We start from the raw sequence: 18,067 nt of genomic DNA on the forward strand, positions 1-18,067 counted from the left end.
AAGCCAAGTTAACCTGTTGGGGATAGGGGGCAGTATTTGCACGGCCGGATAAAAAACGTACCCGATTTAATCTGGTTACTACTCCTGCCCAGTAACTAGAATATGCATATAATTGTTTGAATTGGATAGAAAACACCCTAAAGTTTCTAAAACTGTTTGAATGGTGTCTGAGTATAACAGAACTCATATGGCAGGCCAAAACCTGAGAAGATTCCAAACAGGAAGCGCTCTCTGACCATTTCATGGCCTTATTGATAATCTCTAACAAAAACAGGGGATCTCTGGCATGACGTGACATTTTCTAACGCTCCCATAGGCTCTCAGGAGGCGCCAGAAAGCCGAATCGTGGCTTTGCAGCCCATGGCTGAAAAACATCAGCGCATTTTGTAAGTGGCCGATCTGAGGACAATGGGACGGGGCGCGCGTGCCCGAGTCGACTCAATGTTTACTTTCTCTCTCTTTGAACGAAAACCACCACTCCCGGTCGGAATATTATCGCTTTTTTATGAGAAAAATGGCATAAAAATTGATTTTAAACAGCGGTTGACATGCTTCGAAGTACGGTAATGGAATATTTACAAATATTTTGTCACGAAATGCGTCGTGCGCGTGACCCTTATTTACACTTCAGATAGTGTCTTGAACACACGAACAAAACGCCGCTATTTGGATATAACTATGGATTATTTGGGACCAAACCAACATTTGTTATTGAAGTAGAAGTCCTGGGAGTGCATTCTGACGAAGAACAGCAAAGGTAATAACATTTTTCTTGTCGTAAATCTGATTTTGGTGAGTGCTAAACTTGGTGGGTGTCTAAATAGCTAGCCCTGTGATGCCCTGTGATGATCTACTCAGAAAATTGCAAAATGTACTTTCACCGAAAAGCTATTTTAAAATCGGACATAGCGAGTGCATAGAGGAGTTCTGTATCTATAATTCTTAAAATAATTGTTATGCTTTTTGTGAACGTTTATCGTGAGTAATTTAGTAAATTTACAATTCCCGGAAGTTTGCGGGGGTATGCTAGTTCTGAACGTCACATGCTAATGTAAAAAGCTGGTTTTTGATATAAATATGAACTTGATTGAACAAAACATGCATGTATTGTATAACATAATATCCTAGGTGTGTCATCTGATGAAGATCATCAAAGGTTAGTGCTGCATTTAGCTGTGGTTTGGGTTTATGTGACATTATATGCTAGCTTGAAAAATGGGTGTCTGATTATTTCTGGCTGGGTACTCTGCTGACATAATCTAATGTTTTGCTTTCGTTGTAAAGCCTTTTTGAAATCGTACAGTGTGGTTAGATTAACGAGAGTCTTGTCTTTAACCTGTTATGGCTAGGGGGCAGTATTTTCACGGCTGGATAAAAAACGTACCCGATTTAATCTGGTTACTACTCCTGCCCAGTAACTAGAATATGCATATAATTATTGGCTTTGGATAGAAAACACCCTAAAGTTTCTAAAACTGTTTGAATGGTGTCTGTGAGTATAACAGAACTCATATGACAGGCAAAAACCTGCCATGCAGGAAGTGGCCTGTCTGACAAGGTGTCGTTCTTCTTGTCTCTGTTTATTGAAGAGTGAGGAGCTTAGCTGTCCCGTGACACTTCCTACGGCTGCCATAGGTTCTCAGAAGGCGGCAAAAAGCGGAATCGTGGCTTTGCAGGCTCTGGCTGAAACAAAGTAGCGCGTTTGGGTACTGGCTGGTTACAGTACTGTGAGACTCAGGCTTGTGCCCGCGTCGACCGAAAGGTTTGTTTTCATTCCTCTGTTTAGCTAAATGGACATTCCCGGTCGGAATATTATCGCTTTTTTACGAGAAAAATGGCATAAAAATGGATTTTAAACAGCGGTTGACATGCTTCGAAGTACGGTAATGGAATATTTACAAATATTTTGTCACGAATTGCGCCATGCGCGCGACCCTTCTTTACCATTCGGATAGTGTCTGGGACGCACGAACAAAACGCCGCTATTCGGATATAACGATGGATTATTTTGGACCAAACCAACATTTGTTATTGAAGTAGCAGTCCTGGGAGTGCATTCTGACGAAGACAACAAAAGGTAATCAAACTTTTATAATAGTAAATCTGATATTGGTGAGTGCTAAACTTGCCGGGTGTCTAAATAGCTAGCCCGTGATGCCTGGGCTATGTACTTAGAATATTGCAAAATGTGCTTTCACCAAAAAGCTATTTTAAAATCGGACATATCGAGTGAATAGAGGAGTTAGGTATAATTCTTAAAATAATTGTTATGCTTTTTGTGAACGTTTATCGTGAGTAATTTAGTAAATTGTTAGCAAATTCCCCGGAAGTTTGCGGGGGGTATGCTAGTTCTGAACGTCACATGCTAATGTAAAAAGCTGTTTTTTGATATAAATATGAACTTGATTGAACAAAACATGCATGTATTGTATAACATAATGTCCTAGGTGTGTCATCTGATGAAGATCATCAAAGGTTAGTGCTGCATTTAGCTGTCTTCTGGGTTTTTGTGACATTATATGCTAGCTTGAAAAATGGGTGTCTGATTATTTCTGGCTTGGTACTCTGCTGACATAATCTAATGTTTTGCTTTCGCTGTAAAGCCTTTTTGAAATCGGACAGTGTGGTTAGATAAAGGAGAGTCTTATCTTTAAAATGCTGTGAAATAGTCATATGTTTGAAAAATTGAAGTTTTTGTATTTTTGAGGAATTTGTAATTCGCGCCACGCCTATCATTGGATATTGGAGCAGGTGTTCCGCTAGCGGAACGTCTAGATGTAAGAGGTTAAAATGGTGTAAAATAGTCATATGTTTGAGAAATTGAAGTAATAGCATTTCTAAGGTTTTTGAATATCGCGCCACAGGATTACACTGGCTGTTGAGTAAGCGTTCCACCTAGCCCATAGAGGTTAACAGATTACAGACCATTTCGAATCCCACCGTACCTTCTTCTCTATGCAAACTGGTTTCAGAGCGGTCATGAGTGCACCTCAGCCACGCTCAAGGTCCTAAACAATATAACCGCCATCGATAAGAGACATTACTGTGCAGCCGTATTCATTGACCTGGCCAAGGCTTTCGACTCTTGTCAATCACCACATTCTTATCGGCAGACAACAGCCTTGGTTTCTCAAATGACTGCCTCGCCAACTACTTCTCAGAGTTCCGTGTGTCAAATCGGAGGGCCTGTTGTCCGGTCCTCTGGCAGTCTCTATGGGTGTACCACAGGGTTCAATTCTCGGGCCGACTCTTTTCTCTGTATACATCAATGATGTCGCTCTTGCTGCTGGTGATTCTCTGATCCACCTCTATGTAGACGACACCATTCTGTATACTTCTGGTCCTTCCTTGGACACTGTGTTAATTAACCTCTAGAGGAACTTCAATGCCATACAACTCTCCTTCCGTGGCCTCCAACTGCTCTAAATTGCAAGTAAAACTAAATGCACGCTCTTCAACTGATCGCTGCCTGCACCTGCTCGCCTGTCCAGCATCACTACTCTGGACAGTTCTGACTGAGAATATGTGGACAACTACAAATACCTAGGTGTCTGGTTAGACTGTAAACTCTCCTTCCAGACTCACATCAAACATCTCCAATCCAAAATTAAATGTAGAATCGGCATCCTATTTCGCGTCAAGGTATCCTTCACTCATGCTGCCAAACATACCCTCGTAAAACTGACAATCCTACCGATCCTCGACTTCGGCAATGTATTTACAAAATAGCCTCCAACACCCTACTCAACAAATTGGATGCAGTCTATCACAGTGCCATCCGTTTTGTCACCAAAGCCCCATATACTACCCACCACTGCGACCTGTATGCTCTCGTTGGCTGGCCCTCGCTTCATACTCGGCGCCAAACCCACAAGTCTTTGCTAGGTAAAGCTCCGCCTTAGCTTAGCTCACAGGTCACCATAGCAGCACCCATCCGTAACACTCACTCCAGCAGGTATATCTCAATGGTCACCCTCAAGCCAATTCCCCTTCGGCCGCCTTTCCTTCCAGTTCTCTGCTGCCAATGACTGGAACGAACTGCAAAAATCACTGAAGCTAGAGACTCATATTCCCCTCACTAGCTTTAAGCACCAGCTCACAGATCACTGCACCTAGGCCATCTAAATAGCCCAGCCAACCACCTCATCCCCATACTGTATTTATCTTGCTCCTTTGCACCCCAGTATCTCTACTTGCACATTCATGTCCTACACAGCTATCACGCCAGTGTTTAATTAGTATATTGTAATTACTTCACCACCATGGCCTATTTATTGCCTTATCTCACCTCATTTGAACACACACTGTATATAGACTTTTTCTACTGTGTTTGTTTATGCCATGTGTAACTCTATTGTTGCATGTGTCAAACTGCTTTGCTTAATCTTGGACAGGTCGCAGTTGTAAATGAGAACTTGTTCTCAACTAGCCTACCTGGTTAAATAAAGGCGAGATAAAAAAAATTATAATAACTTAGTTGACCAGGGAACTCTAGCAGGGCAGAAATTTGACAAACTGACTTGTTGGAAACTTGGCATCCTATGACGTGCCACTGAGCTCTTCAGTAAGGACATTCTACTGCCAATGTTTGTCTATGAAGATTGCATGGCTGTGTGCTCGATTTTATACACCCGCAAACGGGTGTGGCTGAAATAGTAAAATCCACTCATTTGAAGGGATGTCCACATACTTGTGGACAGAGGGCTCCAGAGGAGCATATAACTAGGAGGGATTGAAGAACACCTGTGCCTCAGCCTTCACTAATTGTTGTGCAAATTCAAAAGCTGTATTTCACTAAACTAAAAAAAGTTTCCCAACTTTGAAACCTACACACATATATATATATAAATAAATCTTGCAGAAAAATCCCTTACTATGGGGCAAAAGACTCGTGTATAGCCACAACTAAAAATGCAACAATTGGAGCTCAATGTCCCAGGGGTGGTGTAAATTTGTAAAGAATGCAACTTTTTTTTTTCAAAAGACAAATGTGCCTAGATTCCAAGACAAGTATAATTTGATCCAAATTACCTCTGCCTTACTGACATGGAAAGCCCTTGCTGCAAAATTGGACTCCTGCAGATAATCTCTTTTTAACTATGTTTTGGGAGGGTGCCAAGCCACAGGCACCCAATTAAGGGGAATTTTTTTTTTCCTCCCTGTGCTGTTTCAAAGCAGGACACTTGCTAGGAGATGGCAAACTCCCCCTTTCCTCAGTAATGAGCAGAAAATTGCATTTATTGTGCCATTCAAAGGGCTGGTAGTGCAGCTTCTGAGAAAAGCTGCGACATGGTGGCTTACTACTAGCACAAGTAATTTCTGGTCACGGTTGAATTTTGTTTTGTCCATCTATGAACCCAACTTGTTGCAAACAAGTATAGTTGAGAGAATTGTATGGAGCTTTGAAGGTGACGGAATCAAAAGCCTTGTGTTGGATTGGAAAGGTCATCTTTGAAAAATGCTCAATATGAAACTGAGAATCAACAGAGTTGGTGTTGCACAGAGTTTGTGATCTTTATTTGTTGAGTGATTCCATAAGAGCCTAAACCACTGTGACAATCCCTGTGGAAAAACAGTGTCCAAGGCAGGATGTCAGGAACACAGTACTCTAAAAGCGGGATGTTCCCATAACCCTTACGAATGGTTAAGCAATCTCTCACAGTGCGCAGCAGAATTAGGAGACTGAGTGACACGTAGAGTGGTCTGTTCCAACAGGAAGCTCACCACAAGACCCAATGTTGGAGTAAATCCCCACCTCACTTTTGTCCAATCATAATCCGAGGTAATTACCTGTAGTGACAGTATGAGGTTGACATTTCAGAGCTCTGGTATTTCTTTCTCTTTTGCAACAATTTAGAATTGGCAAATCAGTGATTGATCTGACAGCTGGCAATGGTGCCAATATGAAGCATTTGAATTAGAGGTCGACCGATTAATCAGAATGGCCGATTAATTAGGGCCGATTTCAAGTTTTCATAACAATCGGAAATTGGTATTTTTGGACGGCGATTTTTTTTTTTTTTTAACTAGGCAAGTCAGCTAAGAACACATTCTTATTTTCAATGACGGCCTAGGTTAACTGCCTTGTTCAGGGGAAGAACGACAGATTTTTACCTTGTCAGCTCGGGATTCAATCTTGCAACCTTACGGATAACTAGTCCAACGCTCAAACCACCTGCTTTACATTGCACTCAACGAGGAGCCTGCCTGTTACGCGAATGCAGTAAGAAGCCAAGGTAAGTTGCTAGCTAGCATTAAACTTAACTTGTAAAAAACAACCAATCAATCGTAATCACGAGTTAAACTAGTAATAACATCAACCATGTGTAGTTATCTAGCCTGTCCTGCGTTGCATATAATCGCTTCGGTACACATTGCTCCAACGTGTACCTAAACAATAACAGCAATGCCTTTCGTAAAATCAATACACAAGTATATACACTGCTCCAAAAAATAAAGGGAACACTAAAATAAGACATCCTAGATCTGATTTAATGAAATAATCTTATTAAATACTTTTCTTTACATAGTTGAATGTGCTGACAACAAAATCACACAGAAATAATCTATGGAAATCCAATTTATCAACCCATGGAGGTCTGGATTTGGAGTCACACTCAAAATTAAAGTGGAAAACCACACTACAGGCTGATCCAACTTTGATGTAATGTCCTTAAAACAAGTCAAAATGAGGCTCAGTAGTGTGTGAGGCCTCCACGTGCCTGTATGACCTCCCTACAGCGCCTGGGCATGCTCCTGATGAGGTGGCGGATGGTCTCCTGAGGGATCTCCTCCCAGACCTGGACTAAAGCATCCGCCAACTCCTGGACAGTCTGTGGTGCAACGTGGCGTTGGTGGATGGAGCGAGACATGATGTCCCAGATGTGCTCAATTGGATTCAGGTCTGGGGAACGGGCGGGCCAGTCCATAGCATCAATGCCTTCCTCTTGCAGGAACTGCTGACACACTCCAGCCACATGAGGTCTAGCATTGTCTTGCATTAGGAAGAACCCAGGGCCAACCGCACCAGCATATGGTCTCACAAGGGGTCTGAGGATCTCATCTCGGTACCTAATGGCAGTCAGGCTACTTCTGGCGAGCACATGGAGGGCTGTGCGGCCCCCCAAAGAAATGCCACCCCACACCATGACTGACCCACCGCCAAACCGGTCATGCTGGAGGATGTTGCAGGCAGCAGAACATTCTCCACGGCGTCTCCAGACTCTATCACGTCTGTCACGTGCTCAGTGTGAACCTGCTTTCATCTGTGAAGAGCACAGGGCGCCAGTGGCGAATTTGCCAATCTTGGTGTTCTCTGGCAAATGCCAAACGTCCTGCACGGTGTTGGGCTGTAAGCACAACCCCCACCTGTGGACGTCGGGCCCTCATACCACCCTCATGGAGTCTGTTTCTGACCGTTTGAGCAGACACATGCACATTTGTGGCCTGCTGGAGGTCATTTTGCAGGGCTCTGGCAGTGCTTCTCCTGCTCCTCCTTGCACAAAGGCGGAGGTAGAGGTCCTGCTGCTGGGTTGTTGCCCTCCTACGGCCTCCTCCACATCTCCTGATGTACTGGCCTGTCTCCTGGTAGCGCCTCCATGCTCTGGACACTACGCTGACAGACACAGCAAACCTTCTTGCCACAGCTCGCATTGATGTGCCATCCTGGATGAAAAAGTGCCTATAAGAACATCCAATAGTCAAAGGTATATGAAATGCAAATCGTTTAGAGAGAAATAGTCCTATAATAACTACAACCTAAAACTTCTTACCTGGGAATATTGAAGACTCATGTTAAAAGAAACCACCAGCTTTCATATGTTCTCATGTTCTGAGCAAGGCACTTAAACGTTAGCCTCCTTACATGGCACATATTGCACTTTTACTTTCTTCTCCAACACTTTGTTTTTGCATTATTTCAACCAAATTGAACATGTTTCATTATTTATTTTAGGCTAAATTGATTTTTATTGATGCATTAAGTTAAAATAAGTGTTCATTCAGTATTGTTGTAATTGTCATTATTACAAATAATAATACATTTAAAAAAATAATAATAATAAAAAAAGATTTAATAAAATAAAATTTTAAAAAAACATCGCCCGATTAATCGGTATCGGCTTTTTTTGGGGCCCTAAAATAAAATCGGTATCGGCGTTAAAATCATAAATCGGTCGACCTCTAATTCGAATGGTTAGTGAAACTACTGTGAGAAAGTAAAGTTGAAAGCCTGTTCAACAGGGGTCTTTGAGTACACAGGGGTCATACTGGATGCTACATTTAGCCTACAAACACAGATAAGTCCAAACACCACTAACAAGTGGGGGGAGAGGCAGGATCAGTGAAGAGGACTGCACACATGACTACACAATATCATTGATGGTAAAGTACACAGAAGATGGAACACGTGTACAGTCCTTCTGGGGTACTGAACAGAGGAAAGGGGACAGTTGCCACCTCATACCATCTCGATGTAACTTGAAAGAAACTCATGCTCTTTGCCTGAGGTAGTCTAACAAATACCCTATGCTGTAGCTTCTCGCTCACCCTCCCATACACTACAGAGACATTTCAACCTCTTAAAGCTAATGGAACATGAGCTATGTGTGAACCCTAAGCCACAGTCATAGGCTAAATCCTATACAGCATGATTCAAGTTTAAATTTCTATAAAATTTAAACTTTCGCAAATATCAGCACTGCATGTGCTCAAAGACATACAGTACCAGTCAAAAGTTGACACCAAATCATTCAAGGATCTTTCTGTATTTTTACAAACTTCTACATTGTAGAATCATAGTGAAGACACAACTATGAAATCACACATGGAATCATGTAACTAAAAAAATAAAAAAAAGTGTTGAATCAAAGTAGCCACCCTTTGCACACACTTGGCATTCTCTCAACCAGCTTCATGAGGTAGTCACCTGGAATGCATTTCAATTAACAGGTGTGCCTTGTTAAGTTAATTTATGGAATGTATTTCCTTCTTAATGCATTTGAGCCAATCAGTTCTGTTGTGACAAGGTAGGGGTGGTGTACAGAAGAAAGCCCTATTTAGTCAAAGGCCAAGTCCATATTAAGGCAAAAACAGCTCAAATAAGCAAAGAGAAATGACAGTCCATTACTTTAAAGACATGAAGGTCAGTTAATCCGGAACATTTCAAGAAGTGCAGTCGCAAAACCAATCAAACGCTATGATGAAACTGGCTCTCATGAGGACCGCAAAAGGAAAGGAAAACCCCGAGTTACCTCTGATGCAAAGGATAACTAGAAAGATGTGTCGGCATCAAGTAATTGTCTATGGACCCCTCCCAGGTAGGGGGAGTGATGAGCTCTACAGCAGAGTCCCACAACTCAATTGCTGGTTGAAAACTGTTTTCTGACCCTCCCAAAAGACAGAATTTGTAGATAATTGGCCCCCTTTCTGGGACTCACCCACAAACAGGACCAAGCCTGGACTGTTGAGGAGTGACGGACTCCATCCTAGCTGGAGGGGTGTTCTCATCTTATACAAGAACATAGACAGGACACAATATTATTTGACCCTGCTGGTCATCTATGAACATCTTGGCCATGTTCTGTTATAATCTCCACCCGGCACAGCCAGAAGAGGACTGGCCACCCCTCAACCTGGTTCCTCTAGGTTTCTTCCTAGGTTCTGGCCTTCCTAGGAAGTTTTTCCTAGCCACCATGCTTCTACACCTGCATTGCTTGCTGTTTGGGGTTTTAGGCTGGATTTCTGTACAGCACTTTGATATATCAGCTGATGTAAGAAGGGCTTAATAAATACATTTAATTTAGCTACACAATGAGAATGCCAGCTTAGTGAAGTCTGCCACAAGCACAGTGTAGTCAGCTCAGCTATCCCCATTGAGACCGTGTCTGTGCCTCGATCTAGGTTGGGCAAAACTAAACATGGCAGTGTTCGCCTCAGCAATCTCACTGGAATAAAGACCTCCTCCATTCCTGCCATTATTGAAAGAGATTGTGATATCTCACATCTCAAAATAGGGCTACTCAATGTTAGATCCCTCACTTCCAAGGCAGTTATAGTCAATTAACTAATCACTGATCATAATCTTGATGTGATTGGCCTGACTGAAATATGGCTCTAGCCTGATTAATTGACTGTGTTAAATGAGGCCTCTCCTCCTGGTTACACTAGTGACACTGGAGATGCGCGTCCACGAACCAAAACCAGCTTTTTACATTAGCATGTGATGTTCAGAACTAGCATACCCACTGCAAACTTCCGGTGAATTTACTAAATTACTCATGATAAATCTTCACAAAAGACATACATTATTTTCAGAATTATAGATACAGAACTCCTTTATGCAATCGCGGTGTCAGATTTTAAAATAGCTTTTCGGCAAAAGCACATTTTGCAATATTCTGAGTACATAGCCCGGCCATCAGGGCTAGCTAATTTGACACCCACCAAGTTTGGCCCTCACCAAACTCAGATTTACTATAAGAAAAATTGTATTACCTTTGCTGTTCTTCGTCAGAATGCACTCCCAGGACTTCTACTTCTTCAACAACAAATGTTGTTTTGGTTCCAAATAATCCATAGTTATATTCAAATAGCTCCGTTTTGTTCGTGCGTTCAGGTCACAATCCGAAGGGTGACGCGCGAGCGCATTTCGTGACAAAAAAAATAAATATTTTCCATTACCGTACTTAGAAGCATGTCAAACACTGTTTAAAATCAATTTTTATGCTATTTTTCTCGTAAAATAGCGATAATATTCCAACCGGGCGACGTTGTATTCATTCAAAGGCTGAAAGAAAAAAATTGAGTAGTCTCGTGGACGCGCATCTCCAGTGTCACTGTTCCCAGCCTGACCACTCACAAACAGAGCTGCTGTACTTCGCACAGAGACTGCAGACACCCCATTACACTTTCTGGGGCCTTCTGAGAGCCAATGGAAGCCTTAGAAAATGTCACGTTACAGCACAGATGCTGTATTTTCGATAGAGATGCTACAGAAGGACGACAAATTGTCAGACAGGGCACTTCCTGTATGGAATCTTCTCAGGTTTTGGCCTGCCATATGAGTTCTGTTATACTCACAGACACCATTCAAACAGTTTTATAAACTTTGGAGTGTTTTCTATCCAACTCTACTAATTATATGCATATTCTAGTTTCTGGGCAGGAGTAGTAACCAGTTTAAATCAGGTACGTTTTTTATCCGGCCGTGAAAATACTGCCCCCTATTCCCAAACAGGTTAACGGCGTCAGACCAAGGCTGTGCATCTGTCCTCGTGCTCCTAGACCCTAGTGCTGCTTTTGATACCATTGACAACCACATTCTTTTGGAGACATTGGAAATGTCTACAAATTGGTCTACACGGACAAGTTCTGACCTGGTTTAGATCTCATCTGTCGGAAAGATATCAATTTGTCTCTGGATGGCTTGTCCTCTGACAAATAAACTGTACATTTCAGTGTTCCTCAAAGTTCCATTTTAGGACTTCTATTGTTTTCACTATACATCTCTTGGTGACATCATTTGGAAACAATGTTAACTTTCACTGCTATGGGGACGACACACAGCTGTACATTTCGATGAAACATGGTGAAGCCTCAAAATTTCCAACCCTGGAAGCCTGTGTTTCAGACATGAGGAATTTTTTTTTACTTTTAAACTGCTAGTTCTAGGTCCCAAGAAAAAAAAAAAAATCTTCTGTTGGATCTGTAAATAAATCTTGGTTGTACAGTCGTCTCAAATAAAACTGAAGGACCTCTGCGTTACTCTGGACCCTGATCTGTTTTTACTAACATATCAAGACTATTTCAACGACAGCTTTCCCCAACGTCCCATCTACATAATGTTGCAAAAATCAGAAACTTTGTCCAAAAATGATGCAGAAAAGCTAATCCATGCTTTTGTCACTTCTAGATTAGACCAGTGCAATGCTCTACTCTCCGGCTACCCGGATAAAGCACAAATAAACTTCAGTTAATGCTCAACATGGCTGCTAGAATCCTGACTAGAACAACAAAAATTTGATCACATTACTCCAGTGGTAGCCTCTCTACACTGGCTTCCTGTTAAGGCAAGGGCTGATTAAGGTTTTACTGCTAACCTACAAAGCATTACACGGGCTTGCTCCTACCCATCTTTCCGATTTGGTCCTGCCGTACATACCTACACGTACGCTACGATCACAAGACGCAGGCCTCCTTATTGTCCCTAGAATTTCTCCAATTGAGCTTAATTTCCATGGAAGGGTCTGCCTATCCATGTGAGAGACGCAGACTCGGTCTCAACCTTTAAGTCTTTAATGAAGACTCCTCTCTTCAGTAGGTCCTATGATTGAGTATAGTCTTGCCCAGGGGTGTGAAGGTGAACAGAAAGGCATTGGAGCGACGAACCACCCTTGCCGTCTCTGCCTGACCGGTTCCTCTCTTCACTGGGATTCTCTGCCTCTAACCCTAATACAGGGGCTGAGTCACTGGCGCTCTTCTATGCCATCCCTAGGAGGGGTGCATTACTTGAGTGGGTTGAGTCTCTGACGTGATCTTCCTGTCCAGCTTGGTGACCCCCTCGGGTTCGTGCCGTGGGGGAGATCGTCGTGGGCTATACTCGGCCTTGACTCAGGGTAGTAAGTTGGTGGTTGAAGATATCCCTCTAGTGGTGTGGGGGCTGTGCTTTGGCCAAGTGGGTGGGTGGTATAGTCTCTCCCTCTCAGCACTAGGACCATGCCTCAGGACTACAAGGCCTGATGACTCCTTGCTTTCCCCAGTCCACCTGGTCATGCTGCTGCTCCAGTTTCAACTGTTCTGCCTGCGGCTATAAAACCCTGACCTGTTCACTGGACGTGCTACCTTGTCCCAGATCTGCTGTTTTAAACTCTCTCTCTACCGCACCTGCTGTCTCTAACTCTGAATGCTCGGCTATGAAAAGCCAACTGACATTTACTCCTGAGGCGCTGACCTGTTGCACCCTCTACAACCACTGATGATTATTATCGAACCCTGCTGGTCATCTATGAACGTTTGAACATCTTGGCCATGTACTGTTACAATCTCAACCCGGGACAGCCAGAAGAGGACTGGCCACTCCTCAGAGCCTGGTTCCTCCAGGTTTCTTCCTAGGTTCCTGCCTTTTTAGGGAGGTTTTCCTAGCCCCTGTGCCTCTACATGTGCATTGTTTGCCGTTTCAGGCTAGGTTTCCGTATAGCACTTTGTGACATCGGCTGATGTAAAAAGGGCTTTATAAATAAATCTGATTGATTGATAAGTTAGTGTTACCAGCCTCAGAAATTGAAGCCCAAATAACTGCTACAGTTCAAGTAACAGAGACATCTCAAAATCAACTGTTCAGAGGAGATTGCGTGAGTCAGGCCTTCATGGTCAAATTGCTGCAAAGAAACCACTAGGTGAACGGATGATCTCCGCATGCATGGTTCCTCTGTGAAGCATTGAGGTGGTGTGATGGTGCTTTGCTGGTGACACTGTCGGATTTATTTAGAATTCAAGGCACACTTAAGCAGCATGGCTACCACAGCATTCTGCAGCAATACGCCATCCCATCTGGTTTGCACTTAGTGGGAATATAATTTGTTGTTTTTCAACAGGACAATAATCCAAAACACACCTCCAGGCTGTGTAAGGGCTATTTGACCAAGGAGAGTGACGAGTGCTGCATCAAATGACCTGGCCTCCACAATCACCCTCCCTGAAATCAATTGAGATGGTTTGGACCACAGAGTAAAGGAAAAGCAGCCAACAAGTGCTCAACATGTGTGAACTTCTTCAAGACTGTTGGAAAAGCATTCCTCATGAAGCTGGTTGAGAGAATGCAAAGCTGTCAAGGCAAAGGATGGCTACTTTGAAATATTTTGATTTGTTTAACACTTTTGGTTACTACATGATTCCTTGTGTTATTTCATAGTTCAGGTCTTCACTATTATTCTACAATGTAGAAAATCGTAAAAATAAAGAAAAACCCTTGAATGAGTAGGAGTCCAAACTTTTGACTGGTACAGTATGTCAAAGAAAGAAATCTTGAAGGTGCAAGAGCATTGGCCAGGGGATAGATAATAATACAGCAGTTAACAGCATCAATTCCCTACGACAAATAATACAATTTGGTGGGTGCTTATAGTTGTCCTATTTCACACATGTACAAGTGTGTATTCATGTGTGAATTGGAAATGTGCTTTTTGCATATCCTAACTCTCCCTGAGCCACCCACGGAGAATGGGGGTCACAGCCAGGGTCAACCATCATCAACTGTGATCCTGGAGCAATTAGGGTTAAGTGCCTTGCTCAAGGGCACATAAGATGTTTCCCTTGTCGGCTCTGGGATTCAAACTGGAGCCCAAGACAACTCAAGCAAGTCTATTTCTCCTAGTCTGTGTCCGGTGTGGCCCAAAAGCCCCAGAAACAAAAAACAGGATTTGTTGTACCATAAACCTTTCAATGGGAAGTTAACAATTAAGTGTGCCATGAAGACTGTGTTCAACTCTGTGCCACAGGAACATGGCATTCTTTCTAGTAAGTGGCCAAGTCTATCCCTGCTGGTTAATTAAAAGAGAATTCTAGACTTATTTACTAATAAAGCTCAATAAACTCAAATAGTTGACTGTTCAACCAGGGAACCCACCTACACTCAATATGCCAACTACCAAACCTACGGCCCTCTGACAAGGCACCAACAGCTTCACACAATAACTCACTGTCCAGTGTACTGCCATGCTAACCACCGTCTAATGAGATAAGCAACCCCAAACAATTAACCATGTCTCATTAGGCTGTCTGACACAACAAGCCACAATGAGGCACTGTGTTCACTTTCATCCTTTCAAACAAATGAACTTGCAAGTAATTTGCAGGCGGAAGTATTGACAAGTCATGAAGCATGACTTAGCATTGCATCTCATCATAAATATCTCAAGAGTATACTCTAAATGATGTTCAGGCCCAACGCTTGCTGGCATTATAGAGCACCATTTAACATCAAACACTCTCCTCCTGCAAACACGCAAAGTTTAATGTGTGCGAGTGAGAGAACACTGGGTCACCTGATGACACATCAACATGTACTGCTGGGCAGCACACCTCAAAGCAGATTTCCCATAGTCTGGATTGCCACTGTGTAATCCATTTCATTCAGATGGACCCAAATTAAAATGACAGGGTCATGTGGATGGGTAACTATAGACAACATTTCAGCCTGTAATTAAACCAATATGATTCAGGGAATAACTCAACTGCAACATAAGCATAATTTCTGACCATGATATCATGTATTCAAATATTAGTTGTTGCAACTGTGTGGGCTACAAGGGAGTTTAAAACTAAACGCATGCCTCTGCTTTTATTTTAAGAAATCTAAAGCCATTTCTTTACTGCAGGAATTGACAGAAACACATGGATTATGGTTTAGGTTAAAGGGAGGTGGCAGGTGGGGGCTACCACTATAGTTATGCTTTGGGTGAGGTTGAGGTTTTAATTACACTTGGCTCTCTTCCAATGCAGCGTGTTCTGTCACAAGTGAGCCTTCCCCTTGAGCTGAAGGCAAGTCATCTGTCATTGCATGCTATGGATTTGGTTGGAAGTGTCACACAGAGACCAGAGAGGGATGGGAGAGACAAAAAAAATGATTACTCAACGTTCCAGATTCATGATCTTACCATGTTACAAAACGATCAAAAACATCATAGCTACTACTTTAGTTTAGTGGCCGTCCATCCTACAGACACAAAATAAAGATTGTGCCAGGAGTGGCCACAAAAGTGTATAACAATGTAACAATTGCTATACACAATGTAACACATTGACATTTTAGAAAAGCATAGCGTTTGTAACCAGCTAGCTTTCTGCTTTGCTAGTGAAATCAAACAAACACTGTGGCAGTGTGTCGCTGACCGTACATGCCATTTCTGCAATCATGACTCCTTTCGAAAGTTTCTATGAGGATATGAGTGAGTCACTAAAGAAAACCAAGTCACGAATTGATAACCTGTTTATTCAATGCGCCATGTCTAGCAACTCCAACTTTTTAAGCCGATTGTAGTTAACGTTGGCTAACTAGCAACAATTATATACCATATCGTAAATTCTGGATGTAACAAGTGCAGTATCCGCTCGTGAGTGGTGCTGCTAACATTGACACTCTTGCTTTAAGTATTCTCTGCGAGTTATATAGTTGGTGTAATTTACTCCACTGAAACTTAACCTAGCAAACCAAAATATAGCTGGGCATATCCTGAAACACTTAGTTAAGTCGACAATTATTAACGTTAGCTAGAAAAACTTGCAGGAGCTTCCAACACAAGGTAATGGGGGCGGGGCGCAACCAATGCACAGATGGTTTTACAAATTGATTGAAGATTAGCTACCCCTTGTTTACATAGTTACGGCACGAATGATGCACTAGTCAAATTTAGCGACTTGAGAGAACCAAGTAGCTAATTGACAGTCATTGATTTTAAAATTAACCAGCTAACTTAGCTGAACCAGTATCTCTGCCTGAGAACTGTAACGCCCAGAAAGAAAGCTCTGATTCAAACTCCCATTCACCAGTTCTGCACGCGTTATAGTGTCAAAATACCTTTGTTGATCACCCAATATGGAGTTTCGCTGAGCAACTACTGGTATCATCATCTACACTCGTTACGGCCGGTAATTAACATCCGAAAAGGTGTCTATAACGTGAAACATTAACAAGCAACCGAGAAAAAGGCCTATTCTGCAAGGAACAGTTGGAGATGCTCCAATACTTAAACTTTTTTTTCTTAATTATATATTTTTTTACAGTTTATGAACTGCATGGCTTGCTAGCTTACAAGTTAACTAGTTACAAGCGAAAACAATTGAAATGTTTGATAACGTTACAAAATAGCATTGCTAACTATCTCGCAGGCTACAATGATGTAAGTAGCGTTTTAAAAAACGGATTTGTTTACCGCACTTTTATCGTTCTACCAATTGTGTGCAATTTAGGTAGCACCATAACGTTAAATCAACTTACCTGATGCAGTTCAGATGAAATAAGAAAAGCTTTTACAACGTGGTCTCGTAAAAATGTGCTCTGGTGAACCAAAAATTGAAATTCCCAGACCAAAATCTGTCTGGGAGAAGATCCAACTGTCGACAATACACTAACTCCACCCAGTAAAGCAATACATGTGCCTCTCCAATTGAATTGGCTTGGGCATTTCACAAGTATCAGAGAATGCATTGTGATTGGTTCCTTCACCAGTCTGTAAATGTCGGCGTTTTCTATTGGTGGCCTAAAAGTATTTGCATGTTGTGTTGGGGTGGTGAAGTGGCTCCCACTACTGAAAATATATTGTCATTGAAAGGATTTTCCATTTACAGTATTATCCAATGATATTTGGTTGAACTATTGCCTTTCAGTTTCTTTTGGAAATCAGTGTGGAGCAGAAACAACACAGGATAATTTTTATCTGAACAGACTAAACATACTTTTTTTTAAAATAGGCCCAATTTAGTATCACAGAGTCATGTGTTCCAAGTTCAACAGCAGCAGCATCAGATGACTTACAGTACCAGTCAAAAGTCTGGACACACCCACTGATTTAAGGGTTTTTCTTTATTTTTACTATTTTCTACATTGTGGAATAATAGTTTGGACATCCAAACTATGAAATATAGTCATGTAGTAACCAAAAAAGTGTTAAACAAATCAAATTATATTTTATATTTGAGATTCTTCAAAGTAGCCACCCTTTGCCTTGATGACAGCTTTGCACACTCTTGGTTCTCTCAACCAGCTTCATGAGGTAGTCACCTGGAATGCCTTTCAATTAACAGGTGTGCCTTGTTAAATGTTAATGCGTTTTAGCCAATCAGTTGTGTTGTGACAAGGTAGGGGTGGTATACAGAAGATAGCCCTATTTAGTACAATACCAAGCCCATATTATGACAAGAACATCTCAAATAAGCAAAGAGAAATGACAGTCCATTATTACTTTAAGACATGAAGGTCAGTCAATCCGGAATATTTCGAGAACTTTTAAAGTTTCTTCAATTGCAGTCGCAAAAACCATCAAGCGCTATGATAAAACTGGCTCTCATGAGG

General features: G+C 42.0%; 1 protein-coding gene across 14 annotated transcripts in view; it reads right to left on the bottom strand.

The window, feature by feature from the left end:
* LOC106571359 (band 4.1-like protein 2) overlaps positions 1 to 17,151 on the bottom strand; it is a 107,756-nt gene extending 90,605 nt beyond the window's left edge. For all 14 annotated transcript variants that reach the window (XR_006759162.1, XM_014144362.2, XM_014144361.2 and 11 more), the window contains exon 1: positions 16,994 to 17,151. The gene's annotated coding sequence lies outside the window, so the exon portion shown is untranslated. The remainder of the gene's footprint in view (positions 1 to 16,993) is intronic.
* Between the last annotated feature and the right edge of the window lie 916 nt (positions 17,152 to 18,067).

This window comes from Salmo salar, chromosome ssa15 (assembly GCF_905237065.1).
Source record: "Salmo salar chromosome ssa15, Ssal_v3.1, whole genome shotgun sequence".
NCBI lineage: Eukaryota > Metazoa > Chordata > Actinopteri > Salmoniformes > Salmonidae > Salmo > Salmo salar.